Genomic DNA, 20079 nt, shown 5'->3' on the forward strand with positions numbered 1-20079 from the left:
TACAATTATTATCAAACCAGCCAACTAACCTAGTTTTCGTTGGCCTACTCCTACCTGTCAGTGAGCCCTCGATGACAATGTTAATTTTATAAAATTTAGAGAGCAATATGCCTGGTACTATCTCATTACTTAGACAGTAGTCAATTTCTGTTGTACATTTGGTTTTGATCTCGTCCAAAAGTACAACAGGATTAACATTGGCCCACTTAATTCTTGCCCCATTGGGTCTCTCTGCAACTATGTCTCTAACAAAACTGCTGGGGTCTGAATGTATATGCCCCCAGGTCAGTAATGTTACAGAGATACTGTTGTGGTCACTTACTGCTTGCTCTGTTATCCATAAATCGGTATCCGCAGTGTTGCAGGAGACGAGAATATGGTCGATGTTAGAGTGGGCATCCCTGCCTTTGAAAGTTGGGCATTTAATGTTGCCCTTTTTCGTGGAGCAGTCAAGTAATTCTAGGTCCAGTTTGGCTATCAAGTTGTTAAGTACAATTCCATAGTCGTTATGTTGTAAATGGTTATATGGTATACTAGCATTAAGGTCTGGCTCCCCCAAAAAGCCGCATGTCCTTTGTTTTGCATATGGGCAGGCCTGTATATTAAAATCTCCTGCCCATAAGAGGACTGGTTGGCTCTTAGATAGAGCCAACATCTTATCAATCTCTCTCCCAATTTCATAAGCTATAGGACCCCTGCGTGCATCAAAGGTATTATTATAGTAATTAATTATAATTAAATCCTTGCCCGTGACATGCTCCAGGCGTAGTAACTGGGCATAGGGGGCCACCTCATGATGAATGTTAGGTTTAAACTTGATTAGCTTGGTTGATGTTAAAATTAAAAGGCCACCTTTCGCCCTTCCTACAGCCGAGTTCACTGCCAGTACCCAATGGGATGTATAGCCTTCCACATGAATTGGTTCTTTGTACCAGGTCTCTTGGAGACATATAATGTCAAACCCTTGTGTGATAAAATCATTCCAAAAAGGGGTGTTCAGCTTCGCACTGAGGCCGGCTATATTCCAGGTCGTGATGTTAAGTTCTGCCTCTGGTAATATAGCGATCTTGCGTGTTATTTGGCTAGTTGTCGATTTGACGACACCTGTCTCAGGAGTATTAGTATTTTGTTCTACTGCTGATGTCCTCAAGGGTACTTCATTGGGCTTCACCACGTGTGGTTTACTAGATATGGCACTCGGTCTAACCCCTAATAATGCTTCCCTGTTAGTGGTGTGACTATTGTGGTCACTTACTGCCCTCGGAGGAATAGGTATATTATCAATGTACTTCTCAGTACAGTATCCTGAGAGTCAATCAACGTCCTCCAGTGATTCGAGAACCTGGAATCGATTGGAGGTCGGGATTCTAGAGTAATCACGGGATCTAGAAAAGTTATTTGGTATATAAGAGTTTGCATAATGGTCATCATAAAGATAGCCGTTGTTGTGGGCATTCCTTGGGTTACCTATTGGGGATCTGTAGAAGGAATCTAATGGATATAAGGTTGTATTATGCTCCCAGTTAGAAAGAGGTGGGGCATTCATAATAGAGTCACAAGTCCAGTCGGGTGTTCTGAAGTTAATAATGACACAGTCACCCTTGATGTCCTTTCGCAAAGGGCCAACCCATCCTACCCTTTGGGTCATTAATATCTGATTGGCCCCATACATAGGGTAACCACAGTTTCTGGAAAGCCAATGTAAAATTTTATTTTTAAGCATGTCATGGGTTTCGATTTGAGTTGGCCTTAATTTAGGTATATTTACAAGAACTGCAACGTAGGCTGCGCATTCAGGGGGCAGGTAAATAACATCAGGGACTTTAGGCGATCTAATGATTTCTCTATCTGATACTTTGCTCAGTAATTTACTCGGGGGTAGAGTGCCAGATTTAGTAGGTCTAGCTTGCACTGTCTGACTTGCATCCGATCTGATGATTTCTCTATCTGGTACTTTGCTCAGTAATTTACTCGGGGGTAGAGTGCCAGGTTTGGTAGGTCTAGCTTGCACTATCTGACTTGCATCCGGGGTAGGGCAAGCAGTATATGAATTAACTAATGGGGGAGTTAGAACATTGGCCTCTGTCCTCTGGATGGGTTTAGGATCAGTAGTTTTGGATGACTGGGTCTCTTTAACAATTGTTGACCCTCTTGAAGGGCCAGGTAAATATGGTTCACTCTGACGACCGTTATCAGTTAGCCCACCTTTGTTGTGATATATCATAAGGCCGTCGGACTGGGTCACTGTGTTGGATTTCTCCACATAATTCCTTAACTTATGTATTTCTCTAGCCAAGTTATCTATTTTTTCATGGATGGGTCGGATGAGCTCGGCTAGTTTGACATAAATATCCTCACAATCGGTATTCTTATGAGGTAATGAAGTGGTGCGTTTGGATCTTGTGACTGCCATATTGCCTTGTAATGGTGGAGGCTTATTTTCATTTTTCCGTTTTGGACCTCTAACCCCCGTTTTTCTAGGTCCCCTAGATTTGTTTGTTGGAGGTGGAGTATTGGAAGGTGTAACGGCTAACGGTGACCCAAAGGTTAGGGACACTCGTGAGCCGTCCTTCTCCTTTGTGTTCGCCCTATCTTCCAGATCGGTATCAGTTATTATTTCAATATTCTCCCTGCTATTCGTGCCTGAGTCGATTTGTTCACACAAATTTATAAGAGGCCCCATAGAGATTCGTCTCTCTGTGCGGTCAATTTCCTTGGTTAGGGCGCTGACCGCTTTGACCAAATATGTATCTATGGTGTTACAGGCATTCGCCGCTAGTGGCTGAGTCTTTTTCTTTGTCATGATTATCAGCAAGGGTTTTAAACACCATATGATTGCAAATACTACTGGGTACAACAAGTTTGGGCGCACTTACATCAACCTTACCAAACGACTTATAGTCCGTTAGTGTCCTGCCAACAGATATGGCGATGATGCTCCCTTTTTCAGCTGGTTAGGGTGGTGGCACGGCCCGGCCTCTTCCGGCCCCCTGACGGCCACACGACGGCCCGCCCTTTGCCCGGGCTTAGCCCGGCGCGTCCCGCGTGCGTCCTCGCGGGACGAGCTACCGCCCGTTGGTTTAAACGCCTCCAGGCGCGGGAAAGCTCGTCAGCGGGAGCGTCACCAGGTGAGGGAATGCTGGGAGGTGTAGTCCCGGCCGGCGGAGCCAGGCCCGGCCGGTCGGTAGATTGAAGAGGGAAGTAGATGGAAAGTGTGCTAAGCGGAGCGTAAGCCCAGCCGCACACGGAAGCCCCCAACAGCAGCACACAAAGTCCTCGCCACCGCCTGTTGATTTAAACGCCTCCAGGCGTGGGAAAGCTCGTCAGCGGGAGCGTCACCAGGTGAGGGAATGCTGGGAGGTGTAGTCCCGGCCGGCGGAGCCAGGCCCGGCCGGTCGGTAGATTGAAGAGGGAAGTAGATGGAAAGTGTGCTCAGCGGAGCGTAAGCCCAGCCGCACACGGAAGCCCCCAACAGCAGCACACAAAGTCCTCGCCACCGCCCGTTGATTTAAACGCCTCCAGGCGCGGGAAAGCTTGTCAGCGGGAGTGTCACCAGGTGAGGGAATGCTGGGAGGTGTAGTCCCGGCCGGCGGAGCCAGGCCCGGCCGGTCGGTAGATTGAAGAGGGAAGTAGATGGAAAGTGTGCTCAGCGGAGTGTAAGCCCAGCCGCACACGGAAGCCCCCAACAGCAGCACAAAAAGTCCTCGCCACCGCCCGTTGATTTAAACGCCTCCAGGCGTGGGAAAGCTCGTCAGTGGGAGCGTCACCAGGTGAGGGAATGCTGGGAGGTGTAGTCCCGGCCGGCGGAGCCAGGCCCGGCCGGTCGGTAGATTGAAGAGGGAAGTAGATGGAAAGTGTGCTCAGCGGAGCATAAGCCCAGCCGCACACGGAAGCCCCCAACAGCAGCACATCTGTTTAACTCATACCCTTAATGAGTGGGGGTACTTTTCAAATGTGCGTTCTCACGGTTTTCCATGATTGCTCACTGCAAACTCTGGGGCGTGGGTTGCCCAACAGCAAACACGTTAGTGCAGTAGGTGCAAAGGGAGAAAGTGACCCCAGTGCCTCTGCACGTTCATATTGTTACCCACATGGGTGTATAGTTTGGTTCTTGTCCATTAACTATAGTGCATTGGTTCATGTTAGACTGGGCGTTTTCCTCTCAACTTTGTTTCCTCTTTCATTCTCAACACTGTAGCCCAGTTCTTTTCTTGTTTTTTTTTTACTCGAATGTTTATTTTATTATGGGGAAGTATGAGTTATATAATGTATTTCTCTTCTTCTATGTCTTCTTGTTTCATCATGCTCTGACCTGCCTCTGTGCACATCTGTCTGGCCAATGGGTGTGCAGGTGGTAGTGGGATATGTATTGTGTTTATCTGTTTCCTCAGTTTCTTGGTTGTTTTCTTCCTCTCTAGCCCTGTTTCTTCCTGTACTCTCCCCTCTACTACGTTCATCTAGTTTCTACGTCTGATTTACTTTTCTCTTTTCTGTTTGGAAGAAGAGGATATGTTATATCCTAGCTATATTGTAGCTTATGTCATCCATCGCTCCACCATTGGAACCCTGTAAGGATGATGTAACATGGAATGTTGGTGTATGAAAACCACAGTTGGATAAGGGCTGAGCACCATGCTGGCTGCTCCTGGTGGGGCTGTAATACTGCTGTACTATTGAACTACAATAAATACTCCTAAAACATCTCAACCAGCTTGGAGTGATCACTACAATGCGCTGTTGAATTTTCTATATTTGTTTCACTGGTTGATGGCATTGCACCTATCTGTGGAGTGTAGGGAACAAATGATCAATTGTGGGTTGATGCACTCTTGACTTTCTTGAAGAGCATTCTGTCACTTTTGGAAGCTTCATTGATGGTGTTGGTGTAGTACTTTGTGAGTAGTCTGTGTGTAGCGTGGAGGGACTACAGAAGCAAGAGGTAATTGGAGGTTCACTTTTTCTTCTATTTTATTTCTTGTCTGTGGATAGGGTGTTTGTTGCCAGTGAGATTGTTGCAGCGTGGAATGTCAAATCCTCCCTTCGGCACAGACCAAATATCGCAATAACACATTAACTCAAATACATTCATTGGTGTGGCCCATAACACCAACACTCACACTTGCTTGATCTGCTTTCCCGGGAGAGATAAGTTTCCATACGCTGACATGAAAGGAATATCTTTTCACCTAAACCCTAATATACATTGAACACCTTTATTAACTTCAAACCTCGTGATATTCCCCTCATTTGGCGATGAATCAGTTAGTTGGATTGTAATTTGGTAAATCAATTCTTTTTATTTATGCTCTTCTCTTAATCTAATTTCTTCAAAAAAACAACTCAACACATTTGTCTATTAATCAAAGCATCGTTTATCTAATTAATTGCAGATTTTAGAGAATCATCAACAAAACCGCAGATCATCATATTTACCTAATCTGGCTATTAGTCGTCCTCTAAGTCAGTCAAGTCGTGGAAAAAAATCTTTAAATTCATCAAAGTCAGGCCGCAATTCAGTCTCTCAAAGATTCAGGATAACAGCTGTCCAGCAGTGTCACCATCCTCTCCGTCAGCATAACGTCAGGAAAATGAAAGTTCGCTCAAAAGAAGGACTCTCTAATTCGCTTTGTCTACCTACTTTTATAACGAAACTAACATCAAAATGTAACAAAAATCAGTTTTAGAAGGTCCTGATTGGTGGGTTTGGGGTCATTTGGTAAAGTTCTCACATAGTCCGTTAGATTAAGTCATCGCACTTTGCTGGTTCCGGTTTTAAAGACAGTCCTTTGTTTTGTGGTCCTGGCAACTCTCCCAGTATGACCTTGGTTGGTACATCTTGTCTGGGGTCAGGACGAGGCCATTGTTGCTGGCGGTGGCGCAGGCGCAATTCACCCAAAACCTCGTGAAACGGTAGCAGTCACGTCGTGTGTCTCAGTCGGCCATCTTTTCTTAGGCCCAAATGGTCAACTTAAGTAAAACAAATAAAAAACATAATTAAAACATTGAAATGACTAATAAAATGTTAAACCCTCACTAATTCCCCTATGTGTAAGTAATTATCTAGCATAATAGCAACATTTAAAGCGTTTATATTCACACAGTGATGTCATCAGGTGCAACTTACAATTACGTCACAAAAGCAACATATATCATACAATATTCTAATTTTCTACCATTAGTATGCGTACATATATTAGTATACAATTAGTTTAGCCATGCAAAATGCAAACCCCACGTGTAATTCTTTTGTTAATATAATTGGTGAGTTATCACTTCAAACAGATTAATAATATTACAATTAATAGATTATTCGGATTAATATAAACATGCAGAATGGGGGGGGTATACAAAATTTTGTACTACCTGCTCCATTAAGATCTTTGGAATTCCAGGATGCTGAAGGTTTTAGTTTGCACTTGCATGTTTTAGTTGAAGCATGGATATTCATGTTTTCCAGAAAAATGCTGGGGTCGTTTCCAAAGGTGTTGACATTGGACATGGAGTTGGTAGGTCGATGAGTTCAAGCTTTAGCTTGTCTGTGGAGCAGTCTTTGAAGGATCTGAAGATTTGGTGTTCTCTTTTGGGTTGACCTTGGTTTGTTGGTTGGACTTTGACAAGGGAGATAGGCATGGCAAGATGGTTGGTAAAGCCGAAAGCTAGGGTGGATTTGCAATGGATTTAGTGACGTTGGGAAGATGAGGTCAAGGATGTGTCCACTTTTGCACCTAGAACTCGGATATCTCTTAAATCAAATCTTAAGTACAAATACCACATAAATGAAATAAAAGTAACCACCTCATGATCAGCCACTGTCTGCAAGTAGTAATAAAATGAAACTTTTAAAGGGCATGGCTAGTTCAAGAAGCAATCCAGGCTTCCATGTGCTGCACACTCGCAAAAGCAACAGATCAATTCTAAACAGCCACATTTTAAATGTCCTTCCAAAAAGGAGTTCAGAAGTGGCCTGTCATACAGGTAGAAGCAGCGTTTCTAAGCTAAAAAGATAAAAGTGCTGCCACCAAGGCACACTCTTCTCTCTTTTGGGATACAGACCATACTCGCCCAGAGGATCTGAGATTCCTCGGATAAGAATAGGGTTGGATGAAAGGTTGTATGTACCGAGGGCCACTGTTCGTCAAAGCTTTATAACAGTAGCACAATACCTTAAACGAGATTATCTGCTCCTGAGGGAGCCAATGTAACTTAGCAAGTGAGGATCCCATGGAGACATGCTTCGGAATATTGAGTAGCAAACGAGACACCGCGTTCTGCACGCGTTGAAGACGCATCATGCGAGAATGTGACACCCCCAGATAGAACACGTTACAGTAGTCCAGCCTCAAAATAATTAAGTATAAATACAATGCGGTAACCCTGTGTCCCTCAGAACCTGGGTATATATACAGAAAGCTGGAACAGTTGGAACTCAAAAGCAAAAACACTGACTATTAGGTGTTTGCAAGATTATTATTTTATAAGATTTGAGGATTTCAAAAGTATTTACAAAGAATGAAACGGCTGTCGCGATGAGTGAATTTACAAGTGACATGGAGGCAGTGAAAGGATCTGTTCAGATCATATCAGGCAATTGGACTATGAGGGCCACCCCTATCAATAAGAATGAATGCGTGGGGGCTTACAAGCAAAAGTGTCTCACCACCAGGGCGTGGCCTGCAGCCGACAGCGATGGCCGCGCGCCAGCGAGGCTCTGAGGGCGACGTAGTTTTCCCGGACAATCCAACACTCTATCCGACCACATATCCTGCCCAAAAGACAGCAAACGAAATCGGAAGGCGGGGAGCACCGATCGAGCTGGCCCTGATCTGCGGGGAGACCCGGGAGACGGCGGGGGCTGGGAGATGAGCGGCGGCCTAGCTCGGAGCCGGCAGCCGCGGACTAAATTTTCAGGTCCCAGCCGACGACCCTGAGGCATGCAGGAGGGACCGGCGGGGAGGCGTGCATGCACCCGCTACCGTGCGAAGAGAGGTGAGAGCGGCACGGCACATCGACAGGGGGCATGGCCAGAGTGTACAAAACGGCGGCTCGGCGGTGCGGGTGTGAGGGGAGAGGCGTGATGCCCGTGTGGTGAGTGGAAGCGGAGCCAGCAGAGGAAGTGGAGCCAGCTCCCACCGGAAGCAGCCACAGATCGGGCAGTGCGGTGGGCGGAGGCGAGCGGCGGGCCCCCAGAGCCATCAGAGCACGCGGTAACCTGAACGGACCAGTGGCACGGACACCTGAGGTACGGGTGGTGCCGAAGCAGTGTTGGGAGGCGAGAGGGACCTTGCGGCCTTGTCCCGCGCTGGCAGCCGGGGACCAGATTTTAGACGGATCCAGCGGACAAGAGCGGGACCCGGCGAGCAGCCAGTGGGGCCCGAAAAGATTGCACAGACGCGCCAGAAGTGGGAGCCGGGGTGCGGCGCGTCCCCCCTGGCGGTGGAGATCGTAGTGGGAGCGGGCAGGCTCCACAACAAGGCAAAGGGCGCCGCGGGCGCGGGACGAGGGCCAAGCCATACGGCCTAGTAGCGCGGAGAGGGCGCTCCATCCGGTGACTCAGGGCCAGATTGACTGACATTGGCAGGAAGGTGCCCGGTGTCCCCTCAGGCCCAGAGGGTCCAGGGCAGCTCCGGGAGTGCGAGACGTACAGCGCCAGTGGGTACGGTGCGATACCCGGTGTGCCTCCGGGCACGGTGGTGAGAATTCCTCACGCGCTCACGGATATCCATGTGGGCACAGACGAGGACCCAGATGCCTCGCTCTCCCTCACCGCTCCTGGACCAGGGAAAGCCGACAGGCCGCGCTGGTGGACGAGACTAGCGGCAGGCAGCGGGGATTACCTGACACTGCTGGCCGACCTAGGTGGAGATGGGGGGAAAGGGCCAACGCGGGTCCGCTCAGGCCAAACTCGACAAATATGCCTTTGCCAAAGACTCAAAAAGCCCACCAGGGCGCAAAGAACTCTCGGTGGGGGCCCCAAACTCCGGGGGAGTGGCCAAGGTGACTTTGGAAGATATTATGGCAGCTCTTGCTAGCGTGCAATCCACGGTGGGTTCGATCTCTGCTGATGTTTCCTTCCTTCGAGCGGATTTCCAAAAAATGAACACCAGGGTGACGGAGGTGGAGCAGGTGGCGAAATCCCTCACTAAAGACACTGCTTCCCTGCTTCAACGAGTTGGGCAGCTGGAGACTGACAACAAAATCATGGCGGCTAAGCTCGATGATCAGGAGGGTCGCTCTCAGAGGAACAATGTTCGCATTACCGGGGTCCCGGAAGGTGAAGGAACCCATGCCATGGATCTGTACGTAGAGAACCTCATACAGTCCAAGCTACAACCTCGGGGACTATCCGCCCTCTTTGCAGTGGAGAGAGCGCACCGAGTGCCGGGCGGTAAGCCCAAACCCGGGGCGCCACCAAGACCTATCCTGGCCCGCATCTTTAACTTTTGGGATCGTGATGTTATCCTCCAGGCGGCGAGAGTGGCACCGCCGGTGCGAATCCAAAATTCACAGATCTCCTTCTTTCCGGATTACACGGCAGCGGTTGCTCAGCGCCGCAGAAGCTTTTTGGAGGTCAAGAAAGAACTTCGTAAGTGGGAGCTGCCGTACGCAATGCTCTTCCCCGCGAAGCTACGGGTGGTGGCGGATGGTAAGACGCGCTTCTTTGAAACACCAGAGGAGGCCCACGATTGGCTTGAGGGATGGCAACGGGCAGGGGGTGATGATGCCTCGCGGCGGCATCGCCGACAAGCTACAGCAGCGCAAGGGGACATCACGGGCTCCGCGCCGGAGCGCCAGGATTCGCCCTCCGCGAATGCAGACGATGGGGACGGTCACGGCTCCGAGTAGCAGATGAACAGGCGGAGTGGTGCCAAGGGGAGCCTCTCACGACCAGTGGGCTGAAAATAGGGGACGATAAAGTGCTGGCACTGGCCCGCCCTTACCTGTGCCGCAGACGCAGGGTCTGCCCAGCGGGATCAACAGGGCCTCTCGCTGACGCAGGCTGGATGGACGGCTGTCTTGGAGGTTGGGGGACTACAGTACGGACTCTCGGACTCTTATCCCCCGGCACGCAAGTACTGTTTATGGGATCAAAGCACTCTGCTATGTTGGGGAGGCGGGTAGTTGGGGATCCGTTTGGCAGGGAAGCAGGGAGGGGGGTGGTGATTGGGGGTGGTTTTGCTTTACTGGTTTGCGGGGCTGTTGTATTGTTCCCCGATTTGATATTTTTCTTATGCACCTGAGGTTTGGAATGAGGGTACACCCACTCGCAGCACGTTTGAGTACCACCAGTGTATTGGTGATCCAGAGTCCATCACAGGGTTTGCTCATGCCGCATATCGGCACACACCCACGGCGCACACTGAAGCGAAATAATGGCGAATGTATCGGTGAGTGATCGTCAGGGCCCGGGCGCCCCACTGACAGTGATGTCCTGGAATGTAAATGGCCTGGGCAATAAGATTAAGAGGGGTCTGGTCCTGCAACATATTAAGAGGCACACGCCATCGGTGGCTCTACTACAGGAGACTCATTTTGCCGGCACGGCCGTGAAGGCGCTGGATAGATGGGGGTTCAAAATGGCAACGCACTCCGAGTTCACCTCCCGATCCAGAGGGGTGGGGATCCTCCTCCGAAAAAGCTGTCCCTTGGTGGTGACTGGGACCTGGGCAGATGACCAGGGGCGCTTTGCTGCGATGTCGGGCCAGTGGGAGGGCTGCAACTTTAATTTCGTCACGGTATACCTCCCCCCTGCGCTTCACTCACTAGCTTTTCCGGCCCTCGGAAAGTTCCTACTGGGCCTACCCCAAGGAGAACTAATAGTGGGGGGCGACTTTAACGCCATAGTGGATTCGGACTGGGATAAACACCCCCCGAGAGGGCCTGGCACGACCCCTACACCCCTGCGGGGCTTCCTGGACGCAATGGGGCTGCTTGATTGTTGGCGCATGCGACATCCCACTGACCGTCAATTTACGCATCACGCTAGCGCGCACAAGAGTCTCTCGCGTATTGACTACCTCCTCGCCTCTCCTACGTGTATCACCCGCATACAGGAGGTTAAGCACCTCCCCAGGGGCATCTCCGATCACTCACCGGTGCTGCTAACATATTCCTCAAGCCTCTCGGGTAGGAGGCGCACCTTCCCGATACATCCTGGCTACATTAAGGTCCCGGGCGTGTGGAAGACGTTGCATAAAACTACAAAACAGTACTTTCCAGAAAACTTGCACTCTGTCGCCTCACCTATTGTCCTCTGGGAGGCCTACAAAACAGTGCTGCGTGGGCAGGCCATTGCAGTAATCACAGCTCATAAGCGGGAAGCGTCACGACAGGTGGCTACCCTGGAGGTGGCAGTGGAAGTGGCGGAAGAGGAGCACACCACAGACCCCACTGAGGCGAACGCTCATACACTTAACCTAGCGAAACAAGCGTATAGAGGCCATCAGTGGGAGGCGGCCCGGATGCGCCTGGCGAAAACGCAACACTCAATATACGAACTGGGGGATAAGGCAGGTCGACTACTAGCGTGGCTTGACAAAAAAGAGAAAGCCAACCGTTGGGTGGCGCGGCTGCGCCTACCATCAGGGGAGGAGGTGACAAACCCGGACGACATAGCTACGGCCTTCGCTGCCCACTATGAGCAGGTCTATACCTCTGCGGTGATAACTACTATAGAGGATAATCTAAAATTCCTTGCAGACATCCGACTTCCGAAACTGGCCCCGGATGACGGCGCTTGCACTAGAAAAGAGTCTCTCGGCGGAGGAGGTTGCCCTCGCTATTCGCGACCTTCAGTCGGGAAAGGCGCTGGGACCGAATGGGATACCAGTGGAACTGTTCAAACATGAGGCAAACACGATAGTGCCGCACTTGCTGCAGATGTATGAGGCCAGTCTGGCGGAGGGGGTGCTTCCACAAGATGTCGGAGTAGCGACGTTGGTCGCAATACTGAAGCCCGGTAAGCCCCCCACAGAGTGCACCTCCTATAGGCCTATCTCACTCCTGAATGTGGAAGCCAAGGTATTGGCGAAGCTATTAGCGACCTGTATCCAGCCGCATTTGCAAACACTTATCCATCGCATAGGCATCTCCAAGGTCGGAGATCTCTGGAGGAGGGGTGGGGTGATGAGACGCTGCAAGCAGACTACCAGCTGAGACGGACCGAGCACTTTAAATTCTTACAAATTCAGCATGCACTACAGAAAGCTATACCCAAGGGGACCACACCACCAGAGTCCTCCCCGCTAGAGGACAGGCTGCTAGCAGACCACCTCACCAAGAAAGCTATCTCACTGACCTACCGTAAACTGGTGACTCATCAAAAAGACGCCACGGAGCTCCTCAAACGAAAATGGGAGGCGGCAGTGGGGCCCATGGACGAACTAGAATGGTTTGAAGCGCTGGCGTCTCTCCGGGAGGTGGCCATCCCGTCCAAACTAAAGCTGGTGCAGCTAAAAATACTGCACCGGATATACTACACTAGAAATACGCTCCACAAAATGGGGAGGGCACCTAACCCGCTCTGCCTACGGGGGTGTGGACTGCGGGGCACCTTCTACCACACTATATGGGAATGCCCGAACATAGCTACATACTGGGGGGAGGTCATGGTGACGATCTCACAGGTTACCGGTCACGCTGTCCCACTGGAACCCCGAATGTGTTTGCTGAATGTGTGGGATGCTACTGACCTTAACCAGGCTGATCAAACCTGGGTGACTGTCGGACTAGCGCTAGCAAAGAGGTCCATTGCGCAATACTGGGGGGCACAGGCAACCCCCTCACATGGGAGATGGGGCCGCGACATGGATAGTGCCATGACGGCGGAGAGGGTGGTGTGTATGAACAGAGGCTGCCCCAGGCGATGGCAACGAATTTGGGGAAAATGGAACGCATTTAGAGGCAATATCTGTGAACCCCCGTTGGCAGACTCAGAGTCCGAGCTGAGCGACTGAAACCGAAGCTGAGCCATTCTCACAACCTGGGGAGAGACTTTATGTGGGGTGGATGTGTGTGCGGGGGGCGGCGGGTGGTGGATATAGAGGGAGGGGTGTGTATGAATAATAGTTCTATTGCATGTCAGGAAGTGTCAATATGCTACCAGAGGTACTGCACAGATATACCATGTAATGATGAAAGGTGCATTTTTGTTTTTGTGTGTGTTAATAAAGTGTTTTTTTTTTAAAAAAAAAAAGTGTCTCACCAGTAATAGTCATGAAATTCTTGAATAACGGGTGTTTCTTTTGTCTAGTAGTCTGTTGATGATCTACAAATAAAAACGGATGCAGCCAGGGTTTAAGATCGGTAAAGCGACCCAATTAATGGAGGCACAATATGGGTAGTGGAGTTAGCCTTACCTAAAAGAAAGTCATAAGCAGGCTGTTGTAGAAGCAATGTGGGAGGTACGGAATCCAATCCCAAGGGTTGCCGATAAACAATCCTGTAAGAAGGACGTGGGGGGAGTAAGTGCTGAGACTCGGGATGAGTCAGGTCAAGCATGCAAGAGGAATTAACACGCTTACCTTATCTATATTGGTCAGACAACACAGATGGTCAAGCAAAGAATCATTCAGCATAAAAGCAGAATACATTGTAAAATGTTGACAGCTCCTTTGGTTACTCACTACCTGGAGATGAATCATGATGAACTTGACATAAAATGGCAAGTAATTGACCAACCCCGTCTTCCACTTCGTGGCGGCAATTTACAATCCCTACTGAATAAAAGGATGTAAATGGATAACACTTTGTAACTCCGTAAATCAGGGATTGAATACTATTGACGAGTAGAATAGTACCATTCATCTCCAAACTTGATACCCTATGACTCCTGACATACTGCCCCTTTGCATTGCCATGAGTGACTTTTCTTTCCCTGTTTCCAAATAGACTTGTCATGCAGTTGATTGTGTAACATTATGTGTCATAACTTTATACACTGCATATTCTGTATTGTGAAACGATTTTTTATTATTGGGTGTGTATTATATAAATTACTAATTTACAGTTTTGCCGTTTCTGTTTTCCAGAGCTTCTGAAATCTTCTACTTGATCATTGGAATTTACGAACCATTGGTACTTTTAATTTGGTCTCCATTTTCCCTCCCATTGGTATTTTTTAAATTAACACGGATCGCCCTTCTTGGACCTCCGTTTCTTTTTTTCTAACTTCTGAATACCTCTTCTATTTCCTTGCCCTGGACAGGTTCATAGCGTCCCTAGTTACGCCCCGCCCTTTCCCTATTGAACCAATCCGCGCCCTTTGACTTACACCCCTTGAAGTTTGCATTTCTTTTTACGCAGCGTCTCCCGTGTTGTCGTGCTTAAGACACCGGCTGTAACCTGTATACGGGTGCGGCATTTTTCCTTGGATTAATGCCAGATTTGAATAATTTTCCTGCGTTATTAGGTAAGCACCCGTCGCCTTATTTACGCTTTACTCGTTGCATGCCGTCGCCATGTTCAGGCTTTCTAAATCCCCCATTTCCATTATTCCCTTGCCCTGAGCAGATATCGCCTTGCTCCTGAGAACTATTCAGGGTTGAATCCTTGTTACCTATTCAAGCCCTCGCACGGCTGTCAGCCGGTAAATTCATTTCCTTTGATTTGATTGTGACTTCTCTTCCCTTCACTCCTTACACTTGGTGGTCATTGATTGATATGATGTCTCCATCTCTATCCATTACTTTTTCGTCCCATACCACGGTCCCTCACTTTCCTCCCTTGCCCCCCTCCTTTATCTTTCCTCCCCTCCCCGTTCTCCAGGTTTTTTCCGCATTTATTGATAGCATTTTGACTTTGTTTCAGATTGCTTCGGATGCTTAACCTTGTCGCTAAACTAAACATCACTCCTACTACGATAGTGATTCCTCTGACTTCCTGCGCTAATATTAATCGTCGTACGACACAGGTATACAGTTTCCCCATCATATTTAGTGATTCGTTTTTTTCCCCCGTTCCCTCCACCCTTTTCGTTCTCCCCCCAGCCGCTCTCATACTTTCTTTTCATTCACACAGCACTCTTTCAACTAGGCCACCCAGGTCCTGAAGATGATCCGAAATTAACAGGATCGAAACGCCGTCGACCCTTACCCATCAGCTTACATACGCTTTAGGAGCCTTTTGAGTCTTGGTTCTAAAACATTGTAAATAATAATTGATGTATTGAAAGTAACTTTTGTGTGAACCTTTTAATCTTGTATATATATTTTGTATTATTCTCTGCGCCACAAGCTGTGGTTTTCTTTCACGTTGTCACATGCGACGTCACTTTCTTATCACGAGCACTATGTACACTGTTCTTTGGGGTTGCCTTGGCATTTATGCCTAAAACAGTGCTGTTACAACTGTTGTGTATAGAATTTTTTGTCTTCTTGAAATATATGATGCTCAAGGGCACATTCAACAAATATTTTGAAGCCTCTCGTTCCTTTCTTCGTTGTAATATTTTTTGTATACAAAATTTAATCAGTCTCAATGAATCCAGCTGAGATATTGTTGCATTTACATTGTGTTCACCCAGATTTCGGCTTGGTTTATGGGTTGTACTCCTGTGGTTTTTCTATACCTTGTGAGGCGCACACGTATCGCTGCAGTCTGGATGCTCACTCTCAAGCTTGCGGTTAAGTACTTGACTCAGTCAGCTAATGCATGTGTGAGACGTGCAGGTAGTGCGTGTGCACGGTTGACAGTGACTGTCGATTCATGGTCGGTAATCCAATGGGGGAGGGGGGTGTATTCCCTGACAGCGTGCACGCGGCCGGCAAGGAGCGACTGGTGGCAGCAGCTGAATGCCGTCTGTGGCGTCATGGAGGATGCATACAATGACAGCCCGTGAAAATTGTTCGGACATCTTTGAATTTTGCCAATATTCTACAGAGGTGGCATCACATGAACCGTTTTTTTCAAATCGACCGGTTTTGACAAATTAAATTACAAAACAAGTACAAAAGCAGGACGGTCAATTTAACGTGACATGATGTTATACCTCTTTAATTGTGCCACTATTATATAGTGTGGTAGAGATCATATCGAATCAACTAGTTTTAACAGTGGTTGCATGGAGATCATGTCAAATTCACCGGTTTTGGAAAGTTAAATTACAAAACGAATACAAATGCAAGACGGTCAATTTAACCTGACACAATGATGTTATACCTCCTTAAATTGTACCACTATTTTACAGTTTGGTTGAGATCATATCGATTCAACGGGTTTTAACAACCAAATTACAAAAAGAGTACATGTATAGGACAGTCAATTTGACCTGACAAACTAATGTTACATGGTGAATAAAATGGTTTGGCAAAAGAATATCAGGATGTGGTCCGTCGGCTTAAACTGCCTTCTCTGGTGCAGGAAACGAGGGTTCGAGCCTCGAGGTCGCGTCCACATTCTGTGATTCTGGGCAAATCACTTAATCTCCCCGTGCCTGAATATATAATGTAAATACGGTGCTCATGTAAAGCCCTCCAATTCCTTCGGGTCGAGCGATATATAAAAGATGCCAAAAAAAAGTATTCATCACCATGTGTAGGTTAGTCTTAAGGCTGACGTGTATACAGCATAACTAGAATTCTGGTATATTCTGCGAGTTGCATTTAACAAGTCTGGGGACCAATTTGCAATCTGGTTTCATAAATGGTATTACACAAAGGAAGAAAGTACATAAACAGTACGATCTTACGTGTGTGTGTTCAAATATCTTTATTGTTTTGAATAAGAGAAATAAAAGGTTCATAAAAAACACTGCAATACAGCATAGCACAATGCAATATATACTAAGTCACGGACAAAAAGTTATAAAGATAAGGACACATTCCTGTCAAGAATTAATAGACAATGCCAACCAGGAGTATAAACAGTTCATTATTGAAGTAAAGAAAGTCCAATCTATGAATAGTAATTGACATATATTATAAGTTAAAAAGTTGATCCACAAAATAATACATATCTAAGTAAGGAGAATAGATAAGGACGTCAGCATAAACCATGTCAAGACCTTACAGTAATCGTATTGCTTGGTAAGTAAGATCTCACAAAGAAGAGAGTGCAGGGAGAAGAAAGAAAAGACAGAAGAAAAGAAAGAGGAGAAGAAAAGGAGGAAAAGAAGAGAATAAAGGGAAAGAAGAGGGGACATCTGCTTAAGCATAGGGAACACCCTAAATAGGACAATCAAAGGGATACTGAGCTACCAACCCCTTAGATGCTAGGTTCATATAATCATCCAATGACCTCCAGACCTTGCTAGAGATGGACGGAGTATGTACATGGCAAAAGAGTGGATCATATTTGGAAACAGGAATGTTGCGACCAGCATGTTATCAGTAGTACAGCGGGGGACCAGGCCTACTAGGGTGTGATGCTAAGTGGAGGACCCGTTCTCTCACAGCTGCCCCATTTGTTTCAAGGTCTCCTCCAGTTCGTTTAGCCCACTGTCAACAGTGTTTAGGGAGTGTATCCACTTACATTCTTTTAAAATAAGCAAAGAGGTGATCGCTCCAACTCTGGGGTGTGCGTGTATCTTTTTTCGACCACCCACCATCTTAGGCTTTCAGGTTTATGGTTCAGGGCGATGAAGTGTTCAACTAGGGGGGCCCCTTGTACTCTGCATCTGACCCTGCGCATGTGTTGTAAGTTTCTAGCCTTGACCTTTTGTGTGGTTTGTCCTATGTATAGCATGTCGCAAGGACATTTAATTGCATATATCACATTGGCACTGTTGCAATTTGTGTGCAAGGGGAGATTGTATGTTCTGTTTTGGTGTGTGAATGATGTGCCCTCCTCTGTGAACAAGCCTTGCAATGGCCGCACTTATGGTGTCCGGTCAGAGGGGGCAGAGCCAGCATGCTTCTTAGATCTGGGGGTTTAGGTGGATCCAGGTAGGCTTTGACCACAGCGTCCTTGATATTCTTGCCTCTCTTGAAAGCGAAGACCGGATCTTCCGTTGTCCCAGTTTTGCTAGAGACCAGACTCCAATATTTCTTCACGATCTTTTTGATGTCATGGCTTCTTGAATTAAATGTGGTGACACACACAATGTTCTCCTGCCCTGTTGTCTTTGGTTTAACTTGTAGGAGGGAGTCCCAGGGACAATACCAGGCTCGTTTTTTCGCTCGCTTGAGCAATCCCATCGGGTATCCTCTTTCCCTGAGACGGGCAGAAAGGGTCTCAGTTTCTTTGAAGAAGTCTGGCCTAGGGGTACAGTTTCTCCTGAGCCTAAGAAACTGCCCGTAGGGCAGGTTGTCCTTCAGGCTTCTTGGGTAGTGTGAATCATACTTAAGCAAGGTATTTTTTTTCGTTGGTTTTCTGTAGAGATCAGTAAAGAGTGAGCCTTCCTCCACTCTTAAAGTAAGATCCAGTAAGTTGATGTTTTCGTTACTGTAGGACATAATGAATTGGATATCGCTGGATCTGCTGTTAAGCCAGTCTTTGGAGTCAATCAAATGAGATTCAGTGCCCGACCATATCATCACCACATTATCTATATACCGCTTCCATATGTCGATGTGGTCTATCAAAGGGTTAATGAGGTTATATAGATGCTCATCCTCATATGAATCCATGAAGAGGTTGGCTAGGCTCGGTGCAAACCCAGCCCCCATTGCGACGTCTTTGCATTGGTTGTAATATTGGTTCCTGAATACGAAGTTGTTCTTAGTCATCGCGATATCCAGGAGCGATATCAAGAATCCGGTCGGTATCCAGTGTGGTCTTGGGCGTTTTTGCAGGGTTTCCTTGGTCACTTCAAGCGCCTTCCTTTGTGGTATGCTAGTGTATAGGGAAGACACGTCTAGGGTCACCATCAGTTGGGTGTTGGTGTCAAAAGGTTGGCCTTCCATTAACTGAATGATGTGCATGGTGTCCCTTACAAAGGATTTGGTTTCCATCACCCAGGGTTGTAGGAAGTTGTCGATATATTGTTTTAGAGGTTCCAAGAGTGAACCACATCCTGAGACGATCGGCCTTCCAGGGGGTTTTAGCAAGCGTTTGTGAACTTTTGGTAAAGTGTAGAAAGTTGGGATCCTTGGTTCTTTTTTGTTGAGGAAGTCATGTTCATGTTGGCTCAGAAATCCTTGGGCAAGCTCCTCCTTTGTCAGGTCTTCAATTAATTTCTTAATCTCTATTGTGGGATCTTTTGGTATTGGAAGGTAGCTGTCTCTGATGCTCAATTATTGCTCAATCCCGTCCACGTAGTCGGACGTGTCCTGCAAGACCACCGCCCCACCGTTGTCAGAGGCCTTGATGACAATGGTCTTGTTGTTTCCTATGGACTGTAAAGCAAGCCTCTCTTCTTTGCTGATGTTGTACTTGATGTATCTGCGATTTTTCAGTAAGTCCAGGGTTTCCTTAAGGACAATCTGTTCGTACGCAAAGATTTTTTGACTCATCAGGTAAGCAGCGGGGGTGACGGTAGATGGAGGTCTGAAAGTAGTGGCTGCGGCAGTCGGATTGTATTCCTTGTTGGTGAAATGATATTTGAGTCTGATTTTTCTGAAGAATCTTTGCAGCTCCAACTTGATATTAAAGGAGTCTGGAGGAGAGGTGGGGACAAAAGACAATTCCTTGGAAAGAATACTTTTTTCTGCGTCTGATAGTATATAGTTGGATAGGTTGATGATCGGATCGAAGTTAGCTACAGTCATGGCATTGGGAAGTTCTTGGGCAGTGTTAGGAGTTTGTGCACTTCCAGAGGACATGAGTTCACTCTCGATGATTGCTGGAGTCACAGAGGGTGAGTGCATCATTGTAACAGCATCTGAAGGATCAAGCGGACGGTATGCCAAGTTGGGGGTCTGTTCATGCCCTTGGTCCATAGATTCTATAACAGTGGGAGCCGGTGTATGAGTTGTTGAAATAGTGTCTAAGGGTCGTGCATATTGCTCAGAGGCCATGCTTATCACCATCTGTATGTTTGTATGCATGCTTGAATTTCGCCGTGTGTTTCTGGTTGGTAAAATCTCACGCGTGAATTGCCCCTTTGGGTGTTCCTGCCCCTGTTTCATCCTCTCTGTCGTTCCCAGTTCTGTTCCGTGTATCCACCCCTGTTGAGAAAGCAGCTGCCCTCTCCTAAAAAATGTT

Source organism: Triturus cristatus, chromosome 1_1 (genome assembly GCF_964204655.1).
Source record: "Triturus cristatus chromosome 1_1, aTriCri1.1, whole genome shotgun sequence".
Lineage (NCBI taxonomy): Eukaryota > Metazoa > Chordata > Amphibia > Caudata > Salamandridae > Triturus > Triturus cristatus.